We start from the raw sequence: 26,150 nt of genomic DNA on the forward strand, positions 1-26,150 counted from the left end.
GGCGGCCGGCGGGCGGGGCCTGCAGCCTCCCGGAGCCTCGGCAGTCACCGAGCAGTCTGCTCTTTCTGCGCCTCTCTCCGACTCCGGCGCGTAGTGCGCCGGGACCCGCGCCCCAACCGGGGGGCGCCGCTGCTCCTCGGCTGCCGGCCTGCGAGAGCGCGGCCGCAAGGCTGCGCGGGCTGTGGAGCTGTTTCTAGAGGCTGGTGGTTTGGTGGCCGTTCGCTGCTCAGTCTGACCGAAGGACTAGCGGGGAAGGAAGGGGAAAGAGGGAACACACACACTCGCCGCGGCGCGCGCGCATTGCACACTAGCAGCCGCGCGCCCCCGGCGAGGCGAGGCGCGTCCGGCGCAGTTTGGCCCCGCGACTCAGGCCCCTGCACCTGCCGGCTCTCTCCTCTGAGCTCGGGCCCCGCCCCCAGCCAGCGGACCCTCCCGCGCCTGGCCCGCCCTGCTCTCCCTTCGCGGTGGGGAATCAACGGCACCCCGATAACTTGCAGACTGTGGCGCAACTGGTCCCGACAACGGAGGCGCCCCAATGCTGCCCCAGTGAGGTAAGTTTCCTGCGCGTCCCCGGCCCCTCCTCCCTGGACCCTCCTTCTGGGCTCCGGTTTAGGGACTCTGGCTCTGAACGAATCCTGACGGTCTCTTCACGCTCCCACTGTGTCTGCGTTGTGCTGGCGGTAGGCTAAAAGAGGTGCGCGCGGCTACCGAAGCGGGACATTCATTCCGCGGGGGCCACAGCTGTGCGCTCCGCGCCATCACCCACCCGCTTGCCACTCTGATCCCGGGGCCGCAGTGACACTCGGGGAGCATTCCCGGTTCACTTATTCAGGAGCCCCGTCCTTTTTTTCTGGGGAACGCGCTGAATTTGGCAGTATCGGGAGACATCTCCCACTACCCTCACCCTGTATTAATCAGAGGTGAACTTGTTAGGCGCCCCTGGGATTTTAAGAGGGGCTCTCAAGTCAGTGTTCTGGTCATTTCTGGCACTGGACCGGATTGAACAGGTGCCGTATGGTTCCAGCCTAAATGCTGCAACAGACTTATGCATTTCCTCTGCCTCTCCCCTAGCCCCATCAACGTGACGCTTCAACAGCTGGGGCTGGAGGGTGGGAGCGGGTGGTGGGTGGGGGCCGGGCGGCGGAACTGAGAGAGAGACTGACAGGGTTTGATTTGTCAGACCAGAGCCAGGAGTCGCCAAAACAGAAGACAACAAAAGTCTCCTAATCGCTCATCTATGCAAATGAGCCTGTTGTCATTTCTTATCCCCCCCCTCCCTCGTTTATTTGTCTCACATTCTCAGCGTGGTTGGGTAGAAACCTGTTCCAAAGAAGTTGTTTGGGTAGGCTGATGAATTCTTTCGTCTTGTGTACCGCAATCAGGGCTCTCAACAAGGAAATGCTAGTTACTCTGATGCTTTTTAAAGGCAGAGTGTTGCAGACCAAAAATACCACCCCCGCCCCAACACTTTTCTATGAAATTCTCAGCCTGCTGGAGGCCCTAGCTGCAAGATGAATGACTCCTGAGGGACCGGTTGGGCCTCATAATGTGTTATTAAGTCTTATGCAAAGGAGAAGCGGTCCCCTCATCAATATTACTGATTGGAGGTTTGGGGAGCCGCTGTTGCCCCTTTGGTGAAGATCATCCATCCAGACTTCTTTCTCCCTTGTTTTGTGGAAAGGCTGGTGTTCTGCAGCCCAGTGGAGAAAAGCAGAAGGGTTTGTTTCATTACCACTCTGGTGTGAAGTAGAATAGTGTTCACGGGAGCTTTTGTCAGAGTATTTCCAACTGAAAGGCGGCCCTGGAAAAAAACCTTTCTCAGTCAACTTCATGCCAGTGGGAAGTTGAATAAGCATCACACATGATCTGGAGCTGAGGGAAATGGTGCCTCTGTATGCAGTAATATGAGTGGAGACTTATGAGGACTGATGAGAAAGCTGGTAAGTCTGAGACTGATGCTTAATGATCTCTCAAGAAGGAAACTATTAAGAGCTGAAAGATTAAACCACATTCCATTTTCATCTAAATTAAGACTAGAGGGATTTAATAACAACACTTTAAAGTTACATCAGTGCCTTACTACTTGTAAATGCTTGTCAGTGTTCTCACTTGATTCTGACCACTTCTGAGAGACTCGGGACAAAGGTTATGAACTTGATATTTGCAGGAGGAACATGAGGCTCACAGGTCCAGGGTCTTAGCATGGTAACAACTGGCTGGAATTGGAGTCACAGCAAGGTTCTTTGAAATACCCATACCACCACCACTGTCACCACCCAGTGCAGGTTTTGTACTTGTATAACATGTTTACAATGGCCAGAGCTTCTGCATTTATTTTTTTCTGCACAGTCTTACTGTGAATTACCTTTCACACTTGACAGATGAGGATACTGAGGTTTAAACAGGTGATGGGAGGTGTCTGTGGTTTCATGTCTAATCCAATGGAGTTTACAAGGCTAGAACTCAGAACTCCTGATGCCTACTCCACTGCTTTGTGGATTATACCATTGTTCCACTTCCGATAGCAATTAGGACACATCACAGATGCTGCACTACACTAGGGACTGTTAAGCATGCCTGCTGGTGACCTGGGTTCTAGTTCTGGCACTATCTTCATCTGTATGACCTGGGCCAAACCATGTCATCTCTGAACCTTAGGTCTCTCACATATAAAACAAGAGGTTTGTATTGAATTATCCTTCTCCTTCTAGTTTTAGTATTCTACAATGTACATCAGTATATTTGTAATCCAGTGTTATAATTTTCTCTACAGGGGAAAAAAAGCCTTTTAACCTTGACTTACTAGGGACTTAACTCATTATCTATTTCACATGTGATTTACTCCTCCTTCTCATTTACCACAGACCACTTACCCGTTTTTGCCCTGCATAATGCTCATCCACATTTTGTGCACATTATACACAGGCTTATTATGCCCATGTTATGTAATCATCATCCCCATGTATAATGCACATCCTTATTTTTCCCTCAACAATTTGGGCAAAAAAAGTGCACATTATACACCGCAAAATATGGTAATGAAGGGAAAGGAAATTCCAAGTGTACCTCAGCTCAGCATCTTGTTTGGTATTACAATTTGACTTGAAAATATTATGAGGGGCTGACCTACTCTAAAATACATGTCAGGATTTACTTGAAAATTCCGGACAGTCAACTCAGTACCTTTATTTGTTTATTTTTCAGTTTCAGGGTTTATATACCGTAAGTACTCAATAAATAGCTGTGGAGTGAAGGAGGTGAATCAAATAACTCCTAAGGAAATCACTAGCATCTCATCATGTAAATTCCAACATCTGCTGGCCCATAGGATAATTCACCTACAAGAGGTGTGCCTCCTGAAGCTGGCAGGTAGAGGTGCCCATTGTTGCTCTCCTTCCTCAATACATAGTATGAAGAAGAGTCGTTCTTATTCCACATGGACAATGGACTCATGTCATCCATATTACACTCTTTTGCTTGCCTCACCCACTTAGTTAGCAAAGTTTCACCTATGGAAAGATGTGTTACTAGAAATCGACTCGTGCCATTTCATGAAAGAGTATGTCTTGAGAGGGAGAAAGCAACCACTCTTTTTTTATGTATGTATTTGAGTAAATTTCAGCACATGCTACTACCAGCATGTGGTTTCAGAGGGGGAACCTAATTAACAAAACAAACCTAGTTTCTGTTCCCCTTAAGAATCCTCTTCTCTTTACACCTCTTGTTTCTGTGTACTGAGTAGTGTTTCTGTACTTAGAAGAATGATGGCAAAGAGTTAGAATGGGTCTTAAATATTATTAACAGACCCAGCCATTGGGGATGGAGGTGTATTTCTTTCTGATAAGAGACTTCAAATATTAACTAACTAGTTCAGACACTCGCACCTTTTATGGGTAAGAGAGCTGAGGCTTAGAGGGGTGAAATGGCTTGCTCAGGGTCACGTAGATGTTTAGCAGGAGGATCAGAGCTACTGTGGAATTCTTAAGGAGGTTCATACTCAAGATTGTGCCAGGGGTTTTACATGAAGGTGCATTTTTTACTTTCAAGAAGAAAAAATTTGTCTGTTTTGATCTATTCTCGGTGTTTCTCTGGGCTCTATAGATCAGCAGACTCGGAATTAATATTTTGCTCCAACCAGTGCTTAGAGACAGAAGACTATTTGAATAGGAATACAAATGCATGCTGGTTTTCCAAGCTTATCTTCCTGGTAAATAAAGCCAGAAGCCAAAGGTGGCCCTGTCATATAGCCAATAAAGTCATAAATATGTATACATTTACTTTTCATTTTCATTTTTGCTTGTACTTCTGTTAAATGGTGAGTCAGAACACTCAATATCCTGGAAAAATATTTTTTTTCTCCTATGGCTAGATCTTTCATTAGTTACTCTGTAAAACACCAAGTTCTAAATGTATTTGCTGCAGAAACATGTTCTCTTTTATCAAGTACTTTAACTGGAGTTGGAAGGAGGCCTTTTATTTTTGTAGAAGCTGCCCAGTTAGAATTGTACATTATGTAGCTCAGCTGTTCATTTGTAGACTTATCTGGAAATTCTTTTAAAAGGAAGGCAAATAAGGGAGGAGAGAAACCTAGCCTTTTGTTTAGTATTTTTCTTTTAAAAAATAAACTTTAAACTGAACCTATTGGTGAAATTTTTGCAGTGTACTGTATAGTAAACAATTACCTGCTATTGAAACATTTTATTCAGTCGTGTTCCTTCCAGTATAAAAGATTAGGCCAGGAAAAACAGGCTTGATTTTGTGAGTGCCATTCTCAATTGTATTCACTTCTGTCTGACTTCATCAGAGCCATAGAAAGGAGATGATGATATAAGAAAACACAAGAATCCATCCCAAACTTGTTTATTCTTGGGAAGATTTGAAACATAGTTAACAATTGAGGCAGTGACATGTTTAGTTAGCTGGCAGTGCCTTGGTGTGATCATTTGAAGTTAAGGCAAACCCACATTTGAATGGACAACTCTATGAGGTGCCTTCTTGTAGAAAGTCTTCTGTGTTGTTTAAGGGGCTGACTAAACAGTGGGTGTGCAGTTTGTTTGGGGGAATTTACAGAATAGGTGAGCAGTGAGATCTTGTGACTTGTTTTCTCTAGGGGTTTTACAAAGTCAGTTGTGAAATTGTAATGAAACATAAAGCACTGAGTGTGCAGTATTGCTCCCACTAAAAACAGGCGTGTGTGACTTTTCAGTTGAGGTTCAGGCAAGGGTTGGAATTCAAGCACTGGGGGCCCAGGGAGGATAATTAACTTGACTTGAAACTAAAGTTCCAGGACTAAAGACAGGACTGTGGAAAGTTCATCCATTTTGTAAGAAAAAGGTGATATTTAAATCTTTGCCACTCAGTAATGTTGAGCAAGGGGTTTGCAAAGAAGATACAATTATAGCTAGCCATAAAAAAAATGTTTCTTTGCTTCACAAGCACAAGAAATGCAGCAGACTCAATATGTTTGTAGTGGGGTTTCAACATTTAAAATGCACTTTTTCCCTTTCTTTCTTTAAAAAAAAAAACAAAACACATGCCCACTATCATGTCGGTGGATCACTGGGTCATAACATTTGTTGACAAAGTCAGGAAGCAAAAGAGCAGCGGTCCAAAGAAGCAATATTATGACCTGCCTGAGGGAGTGGTAAGCACATCTTTGGTGTTCAGCTAATATTTGTCAATGGAAAAGGTTAGGCATCATGTTTTATTTGCCTTTGCATTCTTGGAACTTAGCACTATGCCTGGCAAGAGGGGGATTTAATAAAAATGTATTGAACACTTTATGCATCCAAAAGAAAATCACTCATCACCTTGGGACATTTCATAATTATTCTAATGATTCTATTATTTTCTAGACCATTTAGAAATGTCAAGCAGGCTAGTTTCAATAGTTTATAGTGTCCTTCATTTTTCATCATAAATGGTATTTATTCATCAGACCTCCAACCTTTTTTTAACTAGCATGCCTAGGAATGATTTTTTATTTCTTTTCCTTAATAGAAGTAACAATGTAAGTGTGAAATGTGTTGCTCTGTTTATTATTCAGTATTTATAAGCACTAATTAAACATATTTTTAAAGCACCCAGAGTGGCTTCATCGTGAGTTTGGCCCAGGGTGCACAGATGAGAATGGACTTTAAGCTTCCCTAAGTCAATCATCTTAAATGTCATCTGCTCTTGAGGCCTTGTCTGATCATCTAACCCAAAGGGGACCCTCTCCATATGTTTCTTTCACTCATCACAATGGACACTTACACATTTACGTATTTCACTTGATTTTTTACTACCTTTGCCCAAACTTACACTCACTCCAAGATTATAAACATTTTGAAGTCATGGTTCTTGAACACTTTCTTTTTTTACATGTAGTAGGTGCCCAGTAACTAAATGAGTGAGTAAGTCCCATCCATCCTGTCAAGGTGAACTGGGCCACTAATAAGCTAAGTCAAGCTGAACGGGTTTAGCTGTGAAGACAGTTCTTAAATTAGGAACTGCTAATGAGAGCAGTTCTATGACAATGACAACCAAGTCCCCCAGGAGGAGGGAACAATGCTTGTTTAGGTGAATAACTTTTGGCATAAGGATGAAGCAGTATCTCTAAAGAGTTACTCCTTTTCATTTACTCAAAAGTAACTAGTAGAGTACAGATACATAGAAACTATCAAGCATAAAACAGATCATTCCAAAACTATTAAAATGGGCTCTAAAAGTACCTGAATCATAACATATGTAATTCTTAATCGAGGCATCTTGGTGATAATATACAAGGCAAATCCTATGACATTTTAGGTAAAAACTTCCCACCCTCAGCTCACTGTTCTTTAACTGTTAGATGCATCAATAGCCCAACACCAGAGAAGAAGTTCTCAGGGGTGGCGCCTGGACCGCCACCAGCAGAAGCACGTGTTGGACACACATGTTGTCATAAACCAGACCGACTGAATCAGAAATTCTGGGAGTGGCAATCAGGAGTCTGAGTGTCAACAGGCCTCCATGTCATTCTGATATACATTTGATATTGGCAGGAAACAATAAATCCATTGCTCAGTGTACAGAGTAAGTCTCCTGAAGTGCTTGGTATTGCTAGGAAAATCCCAGGGTGTGTGGAGAAGACTCCATCTGCCTGCTCTGCTAGAAATACAAGGACAAGTGGATTGAGCTCCAGCCTGCAAACCAAGAGGTTGCAGGTTTGATTCCCAGTCAGGGCACATGCCTGGGTTGCAGGCCAGGTTCCCCTATTAGGGTTGTGTGAGAGGCAAACAATCAATGTACCTCTCACACATTGATGTTTCTCTCCCTTTCTTTCTCCTTCTGTTCCTGTATCTCTACAAAGTAAATAAATAAAAATATTTTTTAAAAAAAGAAATGCCAGGGGAAAAATATCACTAGTCTTGGCTTTTCTCAGAGCTGTGTGGATCACAAGAGAATAAATGTATATGACTGGATTGGCTATCTAGGACTTTCAATAGGACAAAAAAGCTCTTGATGGTCGCTAGCCCTGCTAGGTAATAGATACTCCCCAAAACTGGGAGACAGACCAGGGTATATGGGTGATGAAGGTAAGAAGGGTTCTGTGCATAACTTATATTTGGGTCACTTCAATGTTTGGGTCACTTCAATAGGATGCAAAGTGGAAGAATGATTTCGAGAGCTAGTGGTTTTCTCGCAAGAGGAAATGGTGGTTTACTGACAGTTCTTAGAATATTTCAGATCAGTTTAACGTACTAGATACTGATGGATCCCTTGACTGGGACAGTACCAGGTGCTATGCAGTGTACAAAGAGCATGAATGTGTTTCTGGCTTCACTTTGCTGAGGACTGATACTCTCCTGGGCCCTTTTCTAGCGCTATTACTTTTCACCTTCACTGTGTTCCTGGATGATAGAGGAGGAAATGGAAACCACGTTAGGTTAGGTATATGCTCATGAGCACAGGGATGATGGCTCCAGCCCTGACTTTTCTGATTTTAAGCCCACATTCTTTTGTCTGCTTCATGTAGCTGCACCTCAAAATGTAGTTTTGGAAGAAGAGTTTTTAAAAAAGAAAACATAAGGGAACCTAGAATTTCTATCTGCGAGCTCTAGATTATACTTGGCTATCCCAAAGGTACCTCCAGTTCTACATGCCCAAGACCAGAGGCATGATCTTTTCTCTCCATACCTGGTCCTGGTGTCGGCCAGCTCCATGATGGGCACCACTAGCTACCACCGGGGCCAAGGCAGAGACCCGGGGCCATCCTTGACCCCATCTGCTGGTTCTGTCCTAGTCCATCTTTACATCTCTCTGCTGGATTCTAGCCATAGCCTCTCCGGGCTCCTGAGTCCATGCTGGCTCCCCTCTGATCCATCATCCGGACTACAGCCAGAGCAATTGAGATGGCTAGACTGTATTGGCCAGATCCTTCCTCGCACACCCATTTACTCGAAGCCCTCACAGGAGTAGACACCTTCGGGCCTTTTGAACTCTTGTACAACCTCTAAGGACTTCCTCTTCCAAACAGCACCCTACCCCTGATGCTTTTGGCCTCTTGGTGTGCAGTTAGGCCCACAGTGGTAACTAATCTTACAGGCAAAGGATGTGGACTTCAGAGTGATCCTAGGGACCTGCCCAATCCAGATTTTTAGAGTGACCCTGGAATCCCTGAGGTGCTCTCACCCATTCAAACAGGAAGCAGAGACTCACAGACTGCTTATTAGATAAGAGAAAAGCAGTTGAGGGTGGAGTTAGTTGGAGGCTAAAAATATTAGCTTAGGTATCTTTGGGATGAAATAAGAAACAGGATTGTAGGATTCTATAGAAAATAGTTAACATAAATTGGCCTAAACAAAGCTGGCATTTAATCTTTGCCCATGATTTTTTGTTCATTGGCTCAGTGCCACTTGCACTGTGAATGAGAGAAGTAGCAAACTGTCTTAATTCAGGCTGCTGTAACAAAGTACTGTAGACTGGGTAGCTTATAAACAGCAGAAACTTATTTTTCACAGTTCTTCTGGAGGCTGGAGGCTATCATGGTTGGGTTCTGATGAGAACCCTCTTCTAGGCTGTAGACTGCCAACTTCTCATTGCATCCTCACGTGGAAAGAGAGCTCTCTGTGGCCTATTTTCTAAGGCACTAACCCCATTCATAAGGGCTTCACCCACATGACATAATTAATTGCTCCCCCAAAACCCCCTCCTAATATCATCACATTGGGAGTTAGGGTTTCAACTTTGGGGGCGCACAAATATTCAGACCATCATGCAACCCTTTATGGCTAAGTTAGTGCTCTTTAAGAAACACATTATAAACTATAACTCAGTATAGATATAGACATATAAATAATTATATTTAAAATAAAGGCTTCATGGAATGATGCTTAGTTATACTATATGAAACATGCTCTGATATTTTCTGATATGTTCTTTCCTGCCAAACACTGTTCATGATGCCACAACTTTATTATATTCCCCTTGATGGGCGGAGACCTGCAATTTGTTCTTTTTTATTTTTTTTATTTTTATTTGACTTAATCTTCATTATATTTTTCCCATGATCATTTAGTCCCCTTATACTCCCCTCCCCCCACACTGTTGTCCATGTCCATGAGTCCTTTTTACTTTTTGCTCAATCCCTCCACCCCCTAACCACTCCCTGCACTAGCTGTCATCTGCTCTCCATCTATGAGTCTCTGGTTGTTTGTTAGATCAGTTTGCTCATTAGATTCCACATATGAGTGAAATCATATGGTATTTGTCTTTCTGTGACTGGCTTATTTCACTTAGCATAACGTTCTCCAGGTCCATCCATACAAAGAAAATTTACAAAGGGTAAATTTTCTTCTTTTTTACAGCCGAGTACAATTCTATTGTGTAAATGTCCCATAGTAGTTTTATCTACCCATCTATGGATGGACACTTGGGCTGCTTCCCTGTCTTGGTGATTGTAAATAACATTGCAGAGAACATAGAGGCGCTTATGTTGTTTCAAATTAGTGTTTTGGGTTCCTTCGGATATATTCCCCAAAGTGGGATCATTGGGTCAAAAGGCAGATCCAGTTTTAATTTTTTGAGATTTCATCGCACTGCTTCCCACAGTGGCTGCACCACTCTGCATTTCCACCAACAGTGCAAAAGGAAATGAGTGTTTAGGGGTACTCTAAAACTCAACATCCTTTCTCCACATCCTCGCCAGCACTTGTTTGTTGATTTATTAATGATAACTATCCTGACAGGTGTGAGATGGTATCTTTGTAGTTTTAATTTGCATTTCTGTGATGATTAGTGATGTTGAGCATCTTTTCATATGTCTATTGGCCCTCTGTATGTCCTCCTTGGAGAAGTGTCTGCTTATGCCCTTTACCCATTTTTTTAATTGGGTTGTTTGTTTTTTTTTGGTGTTAAGTTTTGTAAGTACTTTATAAATTTTGGATATTAACCCCTTATCAGCTCCATTGGCAAATCTGTTCTCCTATTCCATGGGTTGTCTTTTTATTTTGTTGATGTTTTCCTTTGCTGTACAAAAACTTTTTTGTTCGATGTAGTCCCATTTGTTTATTTTTTCTTTTGTTTCCCTTGCTGAGGGAAATACATCCAATAACAATTTTCTATGAGCAATGTCTGAGATTTTGCTGCCTGTGTTTTCTTCTGGGATTTTTATGGTTTCATGAGACCTGCAATTTGGAAAGCACGATCCTAATTTATTGTCCCTTCTGGTGCTGCCTGTATGGAAGCTCAGGCCACAGGTGTGCCTTTGTTTAGGTGCTGACCATGACTCCTTGTCCAGTGCTCTTTCCACCCCTGTGGGTTCAGGGAGGGTTGTGAGTTAACAACTTTACAAAGCTCCCCCTGCCAAGTTTTAATTGCCTTCTAGAAGACACTAGAGAGTAGACATCTGATAGCGTTGGGGGAAAGGAACTCCTAAGGCTGCCTTGTCTGTTACACAGGATAAATAAGCTGCAGTGATGACCTTTAAACTGGGACATTTCTAGGGTAATTTTCATGTAATGCTCACCATACAGTTGATACTAATTTAGTTTAACATGAACCTATATACTATACAAAAAATACCCTCCCTTTAAAAATATTTCAGGAACAATTTGACAGCCTATTTTTTTTCCTGCCTGAAATACATTGAGACATCAAGCCTGATCATTTTTAATTGGCCATTCAAGCACCAGATGAAAGTAGCTTCAAACAGGAAACTCTTGGCTGCTCAGAACTTTGGGGCAGGCTTTTAATTCTAGAATAGATTTCCTGATTACTAAGGGTTTCTTTGCTCCGTTAAGTGTCTACATTTATTATAGCCAATTTTTGTATAGGAAATTTCCCCCAAATTGTCACAACTTTCTCTGACTTTTAAAAAAATTTTACTGCACAGGGTGTATCTTTTTTGCTATGACGGAGTGACAGCTTTATTATTCATTCAAGGATGGGAGCTCTTGCCCCTGAACCAAATGGCCCTACTTTACTACTCTTGAAAATCTTATCTGCTTTTACTTGATTATTTGGCGGGGTGGGGGGGGGGGATGGCGCTGTTTCTGTGGCTCAGCACTGATCCCCCTTCACTAATCTTTCGCTGCTGAGACTCCATAATGACCTTGGGACCCAGGTAACCCCCACGGTGTCTGAGTCATGTTTCCCAAGTAGACTCATGTAACACATTGAGAGTGACATTTTTTTTAAAGGCAAAAAAGCATTTTTTGAGGGAGGGCCTTAAGAGTTCCATTTGTAAAGCAAACAAGCTTTAGGTTTTTTCTTGTTCTCTTCATTGGCCAAAAAAAGAGCATGTTTTCCTTATGTTCTATTTGGGGCTGTTCAGATAAATAAAGTGCTGCCTTTTTAGACTGAGATATTTATTCATGGTTTCTTTTTTCTTTTTGTAAAAGAGTTATATGTTTACTACATTACGGTCTAAAGCACACTTTCATAGACTTTTTCATTTAACTTAGAGTGGTGATTTATGGTTGATTGGTAACAGCTTCATTTTTAATGTTTTATTGTTTGAGAGGTTATAGATTGCCAAGGATATTTCTCTTTCCATTGGAGAAATTGCATAGAAAATTTCCCCAAGTTTCCTGATGTCCATCTTCCATTGGAAAACAAACTTTAATATCTGCAACAAAACAAGAAAAGTGAATATGAAAAGTTTTACTTATTGTTAAGGAGTGATGTGAACCAGACTATTCTTAGGTTTATGAATTCATTATATGGAAACAAAAGAACCCACAATAGCAGTATTGTTCTGGCAAGCTATATTTAAATGATGCCCTTTTATTGTTTTTCCCAAGACATAGTTTAAACAGAATGGTGAAGATTTATGAAAAGTGGAGTAAGTGGGAAATCAGTCTCTCGTACTAGGGATTAAGAGAGAAACATAACTTTTGTTTTTGGTTGTTTATAGAAAACAGAATGGAATTTCAGCTCTTAAGCTTTGTGTACATTTGGGCTTCATTATTTAGTTTTGCAGTTTCTCAGACACTCCCTGTCCTACGTGGCAATTTATAATGTAAACATGATGCATCATTTCATCTTGTGCAAACTTTATATAAGGAATAGTCACTTTCCATATATGTCAGAAGACTTCAGGAAAAATCTTATTTATTTATTTATTTATTTATTTATGTCTTTCTTTATTGGGCACTTTGTAGATGTCACACAGGTATAAAAGATACACTGTTAGATAATTATTTAAAACCCGATCAGGACTAAGTGCCCAATCCAGACCTTCAAACCAGAAGCAGAAAGAAAGTGGGCAGTGGGTTGGGGGATATTCCTCCAACATCACCAAAACCCAGAAATCCAGGATCCTAAGCTCCTTCATGGACCAGTCAGGATGTGGGCCCTTGGGCTAATGCTCAGGTGCCTCTGGCTGCATTCATTGTTGTCAGGAACCAGCAAGGGGCTAGCAGAAATAGCCACTGGAGTCCAAACATGGACAAAAATAATTGGAAGGAGAGGAAACAGAAAGGTACTGTACAGCTGTGGATAGGATCACAGAGTGCAGCTAAGGCAGGTGGGGCAAGGGGAGGGGCTGGGGAGAGAAATCACAGCAATGCAGGAATGTGGCCCAGGGGCCCTCACATTGTGGGTCCTCCTGGTGAGCTTGGGCTTCTCGCCCACCAGCTTGGACTTGAGGTACTCCTTGTAGGCAGGATGTCTCCGGGCCTCTTGGGGATTGCTTCTCGCAGACCCAGATTTCCTGTGCTGCCTGCTGACTGAGTCTGAAATCATGGCTGATCAGCATCATACCACCCTCAAACTCATTGGTGGCATTTGTCAGGCTGTTGATGGTCTCAATATCCAGGTGATTTGTGGGCTTGTCCAGGAAGAGCATGTTGGGGTTCTGCCAGGCCAGCCAGGCCAGACACACTCAGCACTTCTGCTCATCAGACAGGCTCTGGACCTGGCTCACCTGCTCTTTCCCAGTGAGACCATATTGCCTAGTGATCTTCCTCCTTTCTTATCCTTGATCTCTGGGTAGCAATTCATCATGTACTCCAAACACGAGAGGTGTAAGTACAACTGCTCTTATAACGTCTCATAAGAGTGTTTTCAGATCATCCCGTCTGTGGGTAGTAGCTCTCCAGTTAGTAGCTTCAGAAGAGTTGACTTTGCTGCTCCATTGTGCCCTGCCAAAGCCACTTATGTGTCAAGATCAATACCAAACTCTAGATTGTTGTACAACAGATGCCAGGCCCATCTTTTGTGTACTTGAGGCTCACATTCTACACCATAATGATGGTGGAAGGATCTTGCCACATGGTGGGTAACAAAATGACAGTGTCTTGTCTCTGTGTCAGTCCCAGTGCTATCCTTTTCTGTATTCTGCTTGTTGTGGGCTTGCTGGGCCAGCTTAACACTGCCATAGCCAAACCTAGCAAGGTATTTCTTCATACGCTCACAAATCTGATCTTGCTCCTGGTGAAACCTCTTCATCTGGTTCTCCTCCAGCTCCAGCCATATCTTCATATACTGATCATAATTACCCATGTGATACTTCAGTTTCTTGTGCTTGAGAATGATGTTGGTACAGACACCATTCAGAAAGTCCTGGGAATTGGGGATGAAGACCAGAATGTGCTTAAGTCTTTAGTTCCTCTTCCAACCACACACAAGCATTGAGGTCCAGGTGGTGTGTAAGGAAATGGGAGGAGTAGAAGAGGATGATTCTCTGGCTTTTGGCTTGAGTGGTCAGAGAGATTGGAGAATGATGATTAGCTGAGAGAATTTGGAAGAGACAGCATATCTGTAGTGGCAGAGATGTGCTGATGCATCCAATTTTGAACGTGTACTTGGTATTCCTGTGCAGCTGTAAGGAGAGAGGTCCGTGATGGAGACACTGGCTGTGTGATGGGCGCTGGTCTGTGGGCAGTGATTCAAGCCATGAGAGTGGATGAGCTTGAGTTACCTGCAGGACATCCAGGTGGAGGGTCTGGAAGGAAGTTGCTGACTGTGGATGGAAGGAGACAGGCCCATGGTCAAGACAGAGTGTCATGTTCTCTCACCAATGATTACAGCCACGGGATTAAATGAGACTTCCCTGAAAAGCTTTGTAGACTCAGAAGAGAAAATGTCTGAGAAAAATGTCACTTCCTGATTGTCATTTGCAATGTCATTTCTTCATATTCCATTTTTTCTTACTAAATCTTCTTCCATTTCCTTCTCTGTTTAAGAAAATCATATCAGATTTTCACGATACTGTTCTGTTCGATGTCACTGTTCTGTTTGATGTCACTGTTCTGTAGAAGGGTTCTCTGATCCCCACACCTGCCCAGAGTGATGTCTCAGGCACGCATTCCCTTTGGAATTCTTACTCTTCTGACTCTTTTGGAGCTTTTCTTTGAAGCTGACTTTTCAGTGGCTCTACACTTATCTCTCCAAGCAGACTTGAGTCCTGACAACTGAGACCACTTCTTCTCCACTTCATGTTTCCCGCCCAGCCTCTCAGCTCCAGTGTCTTCTACACGCTAGCTGCTCCTACTGCTTTTTGATTATTTTTATTCTCCTCTAGCAGAATGAAGTGAAAAGGGGACAACTCAAAGGTGTATAAGAATTTATATCAGTGAATGTACCTGAACTAAATTGAAAATGCCTGCTTACAATGTGTTTGTAGGAATGTTCTATTTCTCACTTAAAAGAAGAAGAAATTTAATTAGCAAAACAGTTCACAAAATCCATTCTTGTCATTTATCACTTGTCAGAATTCTTGTCATTTATTATTCTCACTACATGAAACTTTCAGAGGAAGAGAATATATCTTTTGGCAGCTCCACCGCTATTGCTTATTGTGAGTGGAGTTTATCTCCTGGTTTCATTGGGTTGAACTTCCTGCTGTTTTTAAACGACATTTTGCATACATTTGCACAAGCTGAGTCTGGAGGCAGTTGAGAGCTGTGGTCCAAGAAGCAGGTATTCTGGCCTGTCCTGCCCCTCTCCTGACACTATAGTGACCCTTGATCCAGTGGGTTGATCTCTTTTATGCCTTTTCCCCCCCTCATCTGTGGTATGAGAATCTATACACTGGCTCCTAGTCTAGTTCAGAGGCACATTGTGAGGCCAGCTAGAATGATGGCCTTTGAGGTCCTTAGTACAAAAGCATCATACACGTTAGAGAATTTATTTTATAAGAATTACAGCAGGAGGTCAGGCTCCAGGCAGCCACGTTTATAACCCCTGGGTAAGCAGACCTGTGGCAAACAAAGCATGTATCATCTGCTATGATGAGGTTCCCATTAAAAAAGAGCTCCCCCCTATTCCCAGAGGCCAAGCATACAAGTGGGATGCTTTGCTAAAATTCTTACCAGAGTTCAGGGATTTAAACATACCCTCATCATGGATGAAGAGAGCAATGAACTTTTATCTTTAAAAAAAAGATGACGCTTGGGTATAGGTTTGCTGAAGAAGGCAAAACTCATGTTTACCTGTTAAAGAAAAAGAATGCTGGTGGGCAGCTACTAATCCATATGATAGAGTCCAAACTAGGTCATGATGCTTAATGTATTAAAACAAATGAATTGCTTATTCAATTTAGATTGTGTGGTTTGTGGTTGTCGTTACCATACTACACAGAGTTCCTAGTGCTGTGCCTCACATTCAAAGCTGGTCAGTGTTTTGACTGATGCCTATTTAGATGGACTAAGAGAAGCTCCTAGAAGTCATCCAGAAAGCCTTTTAACACCTGTGGAAACTTTAAGCTTGTTTGAGGTTAATTGGACATTCCTCAGGTGTTAATGAAAACTTCAATTAATAATAGAAATATTCATAGTTGTTACCTGTGTCAAATGACAGAGGGGTTTGACTGAAGTTAATGACATAGAGATAATACTGATCAAAATGAGGGGAACTTGTAGAGTTTAACATCAATGGCAGAGGGATCACAACATTGGTTCTATAAGAACTAAGGGTCCTGGCTGGCATAGCTCAGTGGATTGAACTCGGTCTGTGAACCAAAGTGTCGCAGGTTCGATTCCCAGTCAGGGTACATGCCTGGGTTGCAGGCTATGACTCCCAGCAACTGCACATTGATGTTTCTCTCTCTCTCTCTCTCTTTCTCCCTCCCTTCCCTCTCTAAAAGTAAATAAATAAAATCTTAAAAAAAAAGAACTAAGGGAGCAAAATCTTAGTTCCTTACTGAGCTTGGCAGTGAGAATGGTGGCATAATCATTGTACAGGTGCTGTTTCTTCATTTTCTGCCCTAAGAGTCATACTATGCACGAAGCACAGTGGACTTTGTTATGCTCGCAGGCTAGATTGCAGATTGTAGCAACTTCAACAGAGTGAAAGAATAGGTAACAAAGGTCAGATGTCAAAGCAGAGGGGAAGAGTGAGCATGCTAATAGTCTCATCTCCTAAAATTAAGGAGTAAGATACAGTCATTAAAAGTTGGTGAAATTCCAACCCCGGCCAGGTGACAGTTGGTTGGAGTGTCATTCCATACACCAAAAGGTTGCAGGTTCAATTCCCTGTCAGGGCACATACCTAGGTTGCAGGTTCAATCCCTGGTTGGGGACACATATGGGAGGCAACCAATCTCTCTCTCTCTCTCTCTCTCTCAAATTCCTCCCCCTCTCTCTAAAATCAATAAACATATCCTTGGATGAGGATTTTTTAAGAAGGTGGTAGAATTATAGGGTTGTTGTGCCATCTTGCATTCCCATGGGTGGCACATGAGAGTTCCAGTTGCTCCACAGCTTCATCACACTTGGTATGGTAAGACTTCTGATACTTTAATGTGTATAGTCATGGTTCATTGTGGTTTTAAATTATATTTCTCTAGTGGCTAATAGTGTTGAGCTTCTTTGCATGCGTTTATTTGCCATCCTTGTATTTTCTTTGGTGAATTGTTAAACTCTGTATTAATTTTAGTAACGTTAGTAGCATCATAGAATTTTTTGACATAGATAATCAGGCCTTCTGTAAGTAAAGACAGTTTTACCTAAAAAAATTGTTGGAAACCCAAATGAAGACTTAAGTACTTAAATTACAAAGATAATGAACAGAGAAATTAAAACAACAATAGATCAAACTTTTGGTGGAGACCTGGAGACAGTAGGGAGAAAGTCCCTGATAAGAATCAATAAGAAGAGATTTAAGCAGGTTATCAAGAGTTAAGGAGATTAGCACAACAAAACAGAAAATTTTATGATTGATTGTCTTGGAAGAATGGAACTAATGGCAGGAACAGGAAAATCAGGAAATGGCTGTTTTGGACTCAGACACAGCAAGCTGACTTGAGGTTGCCAGAGTCGGGGGAGGGGGTTGAGGGACTGGGTGAAAGAGGTGAAAGGATTAAGAAGTACAAATTGATAGTTATAGTATGATCACAAAGATGTAAAATACAGCATAGGAGATATAGTCAATAATATTATGATAAATCAATAAATCCAGGAGCTGGTTCTTTGAAAAGATAAACAAAATTGACAAGCCTTTAACCAGATTCATCAAGAAAAAAAGAGAGAGGATCCAAATAAATAAAATAGGAAATGAAAAGGGAGAAATTACAACTGATACCACAGAAATAGAAAGGATTGTAAGAAATTACTATGAACAACTATATGCCAAGAAATTTGAAAACCTGGGTGAAATGAAAAAATTTCTAGAACCAAGAAGAATCAGAAAGTCTGAACAGACTGATAACAGCTGGTGAAATTGAAGCAGTAATGAAAAAACTCCCGTCACACAAAAGCCCTGGACTAGACGGTTTCACAGGAGAATTTTACAAAACATTTAAGGAAGAACTAACTCCTGTACTTCTCAGACTATTCAAAAAAAATCCAAGAGGGAAGGCTCCCAAACTCTTTTTATGAAGCCAGTCTCATCCTAATCCCCAAACCAGACAAAGACACAACAAAGAAAGAAAACTATAGGCCATTATTGCTGATTAGCATAGATGCTAAAATCCTCAACAAAATACTGGCAAACTGCATCCAGCAATACATCAAAAAGATCATACACCATGACCAAGTGGATTCATCCCAGGGATGCAAAGATGGTACAATATTCACAAGTCAATAAACGTAATACATCATATAAACAAAAGGAAAGACAAAAATCACATGATCATATCAATAGATGCGGAAAAAGCATTTGTTATGGTACAGAATCCATCTATGATAAAAACACTTAGCAAAGTGGGAGTAGAGGGAGCAGTCTTCAACATAATAAAGGCCATATATGAAAGACCTACAACTAACATCGTACTCAATGCACAGAAACTAAAAGCTTTCCCACTAAGATCAGGAACAAGACAAGGATGTCCACTATCACCACTTCTATTCAACATAGTAGGGGAAGTCCTAGCCACAGCAATCAGACAAGAAGAAGAAATAAAAGGTATCCAATTGGAAAGGAGGAAGTAAAACTGTCATTGTTTGTAGATGATATGATAGTGTGCATAGAAAACACTATAGACTCTACCAAAAAACTACTTGACCTAATAAGTGAATTGGGTAAAACAGTGGGATACAAAGTCAATATTCAGAAATCAAAGGCATTTTTGTACACCAACAGCAAAATATCAGAAAAAGAAATCAGGGGGGAAATCCCATTTACTATAGCAACAAGAAAAATATAGGAAATAAAAGACCTGTACTCAGAAAATTACACAACACTGAAGAAAAAAATTAAAGACACAAATAAATGGAAGCACATACCATGTTCATGGATTGGAAGAATTACCATCATCAAAATGTCCATAATGCCCAAAGCAATTTATAGATTCAAATCAATCCCCATTAAAATACCAATGGCACATTTCACAGATATAGAACAAACATTTCAAAAATTTATATGAAACCATAAACAACCCTGAATAGCTGCAGCAATTTTGAGAAAGAAGAACAAAGTAGGAGGGGTCACCATACTTGACATCAAACTATATTACAAGGCTACAGTAATTAAAACAGTCTGATACTGGCATAAGAACAGACACATAGATCAATGGAACAGAATAGAAAGCCCAGAAATAATCTAAGTCTCTATGGTCAATTAATATTCGACAAAGGGGGAAGAAGCATAAAATGAAGTAAAAATCGCCTCTTCAACAAATGATGTTGGGACATCTGGACAGCTACATGCAGAAAAATGAAACTCGACCACCAACTTACACCATACACAAAAATAAAGTCAAGGTGGATAAAAGACTTAAATATAAGTCATGATACCATAAAAGTCCTGGAAGAAAACATAGGTAGGAAAATCTCAGGTATTCCATACAGCAATATTTTCAACAGTATGTCCCCTAGAGTGAGGGACATAAAGGAAAGAATAAAAAAAAATGGACTTCATAGAAATAAAAAGCTGCTGCATGGTTAAAGAAAACATGAGCAAAATAAAAAGGGAACCAACTGTGTGGGAAAATATATTTGTCAATGATATCTTGGACAAGGGTTTGATTTCCAAAATATATAAAGAACTCACATGACTCCACTTCAGGAAGACAAACAACCCAATTAAAAGATGGGCAAAGGACCTGACCAGACACTTCTCCAGGGAGGATATGCAGAGGGCCCAGAGACATATGAAAGGATGCTCAGCATCACTAGCCATCAGAGAGATGCAAATTAAAACCACAATGAGATACCACCTAACACAGGTCAGAATGACCATCAAAAACAAATCAACAAACAACAAGTGCTGGAGAGGATGTGGGGAAAAGGGAACCCTAGTGCACTGTTGGTGGGAATGCAGACTGGTGCAGCCACTGTGGAAAACTATGGAATTTCCTCAGAAAACTAAAAATGGAACTGCCTTTTGACCCAGCGATTCCACTGGTGGGTTTATACTCTGAGAATCCTGAAACACTAATTCAAAAGAACCTATGCACCCCAATGTTCATAGCAGCACAGTTTACAAGAGCCAAGTGCTGGAGGCAGCCTAAGTGCCCATCAGTAAATGAGTGGATCGGAAAACTGTGGTACATTTACACCATGGAACACTACACAGCAGAAAGAAAGAAGGAGCTTCTATCCTTTGCGACAGGATGGATGGAACTGGAAAGTATTATGCTAAGTGAAGTAAGCCAGGTGGTGAAAGACAAATACCATATGATCTCACCTATAACAGGAACCTAATTAACAAAACAAATAAGCAAGCAAAATTTTTAAGCAGAGACATTGAAATTAAGAACAAACTGACAGTTACCAGAGGGGAGGAGGGAGGGAAATAATGAGGGAAAGAAAGGGAAAGGGTCATCAAAGAACACATTTAAAAGATCCATGGGCAAAGCCAAAGGGAGGTAGGACTGAGGGTGGGAGGTGGGGTGGGTGGGGCTGAGGAAAGTGGTGGTGGGAAAATAGAGACAACTGTATTCAAACACTAATAAAAAATGATAAAAAGTAATATTGTAATAACTATGTGTGGTGTCAGGTGGGTACTGGAAATATTGGTGGGATCACTTTGTAAAGTATATGATTGTCTAACCACTATACTGTACACCTGAAACCAAAACAAAATAACATAATTGAAAAAAAGGAATGCCAGAATTACATCTGAAACTAATGTAATGATGTATGTCAACTGTAATTGGAAAATAAAAATTATTATAAAAAATAAAATTAAGAAATGGCTGTTCTCACAAAGTCCTTTATATCAGTTGCCATATTACCTTATACATGCATTTTTTATAAAAATAAATCATTATTAGATTGGTAATTAGAACATGAAGACAAAAAACAACATGAAGTAACTAAAATTGGTTAAAGGTTAAGGGCTGAATTAATATCATAAGAAATACTGGGGAAATAGTCTATGTTTAAAAAGTTGTATAAAGGAGGGAGTAGCCCTAAAATTACATTCACTGCTGATGTTAATCTAATACTTACTCGGTACTTTCTAAACAATAAACAGGCATTAACGTGTTTAATATTCACAGCAACCCATGGGATAGGCATTTTTGTCATCGTTTTAAAACTGAGGAAACCATGGAGTAGACATAGAAAGTACTTTATTCGAGGCCACACAGCTGGGTTCCTAAGCCAGGCCACCCAACTCCAGTGCTGTCTCTCTCAGCCATAATACTATGTTATGCTTCACGGTGGAGCAATGCATGGCACCCCAGAGTGCACACAGTGTGCGCTCCTTGATCCTATGGTCATTTGACCTGTGCTCTGAGTCTGTCTCCTAAAGAGGTACAGTAGTCCCACCTTCCCCATGGGACATACATTCCAAGACCTCCAGTGGATACCTGAAACCACAGGTAGTACCAAACCCTGTATATGTTTTCCCTATACATACATACATACCTTTGATAGTTGAATTTTGAAATTAGATACAATAAGAGATTAACAACAACAAATAATGTAGAACAGTTGTAACAGTACACTGTAATAAAATGACGTGAATGTAACATGATGAGGTAATGTAAGGGCTACCTGAACACAAGTCTCGCTGCACTACAGCAGTCAGTCTAGTAACGGAGACAGCTACTGAGTGACTATGGGCGGGTAGTGTGTGCAGCATGCACACACTGGACAAAAAGATATTCATATCCCTGGTGGGACAAAGCAATATGGAACAAGATTTCATCACACTGCTCAGAGGAGGATGCTATTTAAAATGTATGAATGGTTTATTTCTAGAACTTTCCATTTAATATTGTAGGACCAGGGTTGACCATGGATAACTGAAACCACAGGAAGTGAAACCACAGATGAAGAAAGATTCCTTTAATTAACCTTAGTTCATTCATAATTCAACAGATGTTTGAGTGCCTATCAACATGGCTCTAGGTACCAGGGTTGGGATTATTCCTTTTAAGTGGGGAGGCCCCATGGTAAAGAAAAATAAATGTATAATTCAATACTGGACACTGTAGAGAAAAAGCAAAGCAGGATAAGGAGTCGAGGGCTGACAGTGGTGGTGGGAGAATGTTATTTTAGAGAGCAAAGTTATCTCTGAGGGGAATACACATGAACATTGTCTTAGCTCAGGCTGCTCCAGCAAGTATACCACAGGCTGGTGGCTTCAACGGCACAGACTTGTGCAGGTGCCGACAGATGCTGTGTCTGGTGAGGGCCACTTCCTAGTGTGCAGATGGCCATCGTCTCTTTGTATCTTCACATGGTGGAGAGCAAAAGGAGAAAGCAAGCTCTGTCATGTCTTTTCAGATAAGGCCACCAACCTCATTCACAAGGGGTCTACCCTCGTGACCTAATGACCTCCCCAAGGCCCTACTTCCTAAGTACCTTCCCATTGGGAGTTAGAATTTCACCACATGAATTCACTTGGAGGGGGGTGGGTGGGGGGAGGGTGCAGGGTGGAATCCAGACATTCAGTCCATAACGAACAGATCTATGTGAGGCAGAGGCGTGCACTATTCAATATCTGTTGAATTATCCCGGGAAGGCATTCTAGCAGAAGGAATCGTAAGGGCAAAGCCCTGAGCAGAGCCCTTTTGGCCTGTTCGAGGTGCTGTGCAAATGACCTGAGCTGGGGCAGTGGAGGGGAATACATGGGGCCAAGGCATGTAGAGCCTCATATACCTGAGAGTGACTGTGGGTTTTAGTTTTAGAAGGATGAGAAGCCAGTAGAGGGTTGGGAGAAGGGAAAGGACATCAAAAGAATTTGCGTTATATCTCATGAAGAGTCAGTATTTCAAGAGTTTTGAGGCTGAGAGAGCATTTTGGTAGTTGGTGAAGGTTTGAATGAATGAACTGCTAGGGAAGGTACGTCGTCTGTGAATAAGGGAAAGTGTTTGCATTCACCATACTAACATTGACCTTCCTTAAAGGTGAATTATTGGGTGGGGCAGTAGTTAAGTCGTGGCTCCTTACAGATGCTCATTTGTGACACTTTTGTTGATTGTTTCCTGTGTTTAATGAAGTCAGTATGATTAACCACCTTTAAAAAGTTGTCATTCTTAGCTATAAAGTAATAATTGCAAGGATACATTAGGGGGCTGGTGTGGGGATGGTACATAAGGAAAGGTAATAAGAAATTTTGAAGGAAAGGTTTAACTTGTGTTTAGAATATTTGGATAGAGATACTAAATATCAAAAAAATATTTATCTTTTTCTAATATTTTTGTTATAAAAACTTTTTGATTTGCTTACTCAAAGTATATATTTTTAAGTAAACAGATGTTGAGAGTAAGAGTAAATCTTTAATTTCTGTTATGTAGGGCAAAGTATATCTTGGTTTATTCCTGAGAAATATTAAAAATGTCTAGTCTATTTACTTATACAAAAAAAAGGAATTTCTTGACATTTGTTTTAAGAAATTGTGTTATAACCAATAAAACTAATATACTTTTAAAAGCAATGAAATAGGGAAAATATCTGTATCTATGCACACATATAAAAGTTAGTGTCTAGAATATGTAAGAAATGTATTTAATGTCACAACTTAAGTCCTGTCATTTTTACAATGTAAAACCAATATGTGCAAAAATAATTACCCATAGTAATGGTGAAAGAAATGCAATGAGGTAAGCTGATATTTTTAAAAAATAATTAAAATAAGTTATAATGCTATGGCTATATAAAATTGGAAATATTTGCACATGATTGGTAGCATTCAAATTATTACATACTTCCTGAAGAGTACCAAAAATATTTCACAAAAGCCATTGTAGTGAGCATACCCTTTGATCTAGTAATTTTTTTTCAAAGGGAAAAAAGGTGAGAAAAGTCTTGTTAGAACATGAATTTTAATAATAAACGGCTATGAATATATTAATTTTATACATTAATACAAATTATATGTTTATATATTAATTTTAGTAATATGTAAGGCACATATTTAATAACTGTTAGCTCACATTTGAGATAATGATTAAACAAGCTGTAACAACTCATAAAACTATACTATTAGTTGTCTATAAAATACTATGGAAGTATCTGTGTAGACAGTGAAATCTCTAACATTTCTGTTAGCAATGTGTTTTTTGTTTTTTTGACATATCCCCTCGGGCAAAGAAAACAAAAGGAAAAATAAACAAATGGGACTACATCTAACTAAAACGTTTTCGCACAGCAAAGGAAACCATCAACAAAACAAAAAGAAAACCTACTGAATAGAAGATATTCTCCAATGATATATCCCATAAAGGGTTAATATCCAAAATTTATAAAGAACTCATACAACTTAATACCAAAAAAACCCCAAACAATCCAATTAAAAAATGGGGAGATGACCCAGTAGGCACTTCTCCAATGAGGACATACAGGTGCCCAAATGAGATATGAAAAGATGCTCAATGTCATTAATCATCAGAGAGATGCAAATTAAAACCATAATGAGATAATCACCTTACGCCAGTTAGAATGGCTATGATCAATAAATCCACAAATAACAAGGTCTGGCAAGCATGTGGAGAAAAAGGGACTCTCATGTACTGTTGGTGAAAATGCAGATTGGTGTGGCCACTATAGAAAACAGTATGGAGTTTTCTCAAATTAAAAGTGGAACTGAATTATGACCCAGCAATTCCATTTCTGGGAATATATCTGAAGAAACCCAACACACTAATTGGAAAGAATATATGTATTTCTATGTTCACTGCAGCATTTTTTACAATAGCCAAGATACGGAAGCAACCCAGTTGCCCATCAGTAAGCGAGTAGATAAAAAAGCGGTGGTACATATATACAACGGAGTATTACTCAGCCATAAAAAAGAAATCTTACCACTTGAGATAGGATGGACGGACCTAGAGAATATTATGCTACATGAAATAAGTTAGAGAAATACAAATACCATGTAATTTCACTTATATGTAGAATCTAAAGAATGACAGAAATGAACAAACAACATAGAAACAGACTCATAGGTACAGAGAAAAGACTGGTGGTAGGCAGAGTGTGGGTGGGTGGGTGGGTGGGGGGAGGTTTGGGGCCTGGGTGAACAAGATGAAGGGGTTAAGAAGTACAAATTGGTGGTTACAAAATATTCACAGAGATGTAAAGTACAGCACAGGGAATACAGTCAATAATTTTGTGATAACTATATGGTGTTAGGGGGGTACTAGAAATGTCAGGAACACTTTGTCTAGTATATGATTGTCTAAAAACTAACCTGTACACCTGAAACTAGTATAAAATAATATTGAATAAAAAATAAAAATTTTAAAAAGCTTGCATAAAATACCTGTGAAAAATAGATACAATGTTATGACAGACTATTAATCATCAAGTACACTGTTCAGAATGAGAAAGCAGAGAGAAATTTTGTACAATTTGCTTTAAGATTTTGTTTACCTTTTTATTATGCATATGGTTGCATATGATATAAAGAATAAAAGAGCATATACTTCACATTTGAAAGCATATCACATGATATAGAAAATAATATGCAGGACCAGCAAGATCTGGAGCACCGGATACGAACAGCCAGGAATCGGGACACTGGTACCAGTCCTCTCGCTGCTTCCGAAAAAGGTGAAGTCATGTAGTTGAAGAAATGCTCCTCGAGCCTAATTGGAACTAGCATCAGTTCCCAAAAAGTGACCTGTATTAGCAGATGAGATTTATTTTCACATTAAAAAAATACCCCAAAATAAGGTTTTAGACCTGTTTTCACAGCCTATTTTCAACTACAACATTTTTTAAAATTCCATAAAAACAAATTTCTTAATTTGTAACTGATAACACACCTTAAGGACTGTCATGCCCAACTAAGTTCCAGAAAAGTGGAGAATTTCAGGAAGCCCAAAGAAGTCACTAGAATGGAATTTG

At 40.5% G+C, this 26,150-nt stretch overlaps 2 protein-coding genes and 1 pseudogene across 2 annotated transcripts in view; 2 read left to right on the top strand and 1 right to left on the bottom strand.

The window, feature by feature from the left end:
- Positions 1-44: 44 nt before the first annotated feature.
- Positions 45-14,473, bottom strand: LOC123819906 (annotated as a pseudogene).
- Positions 430-26,150, top strand: part of PIP5K1B (phosphatidylinositol-4-phosphate 5-kinase type 1 beta) — a 322,492-nt gene continuing 296,771 nt past the window's right edge. The window contains exon 1 of the mRNA XM_045840212.1: positions 430-551. The gene's annotated coding sequence lies outside the window, so the exon portion shown is untranslated. The remainder of the gene's footprint in view (positions 552-26,150) is intronic.
- Positions 465-26,150, top strand: part of PABIR1 (PP2A Aalpha (PPP2R1A) and B55A (PPP2R2A) interacting phosphatase regulator 1) — a 94,408-nt gene continuing 68,722 nt past the window's right edge. The window contains exon 1 of the mRNA XM_045840213.1: positions 465-551. The gene's annotated coding sequence lies outside the window, so the exon portion shown is untranslated. The remainder of the gene's footprint in view (positions 552-26,150) is intronic.

Source organism: Phyllostomus hastatus, unplaced genomic scaffold, assembly GCF_019186645.2.
Source record: "Phyllostomus hastatus isolate PE091 unplaced genomic scaffold, TTU_PhHast_1.1 phas_contig_34, whole genome shotgun sequence".
Lineage (NCBI taxonomy): Eukaryota > Metazoa > Chordata > Mammalia > Chiroptera > Phyllostomidae > Phyllostomus > Phyllostomus hastatus.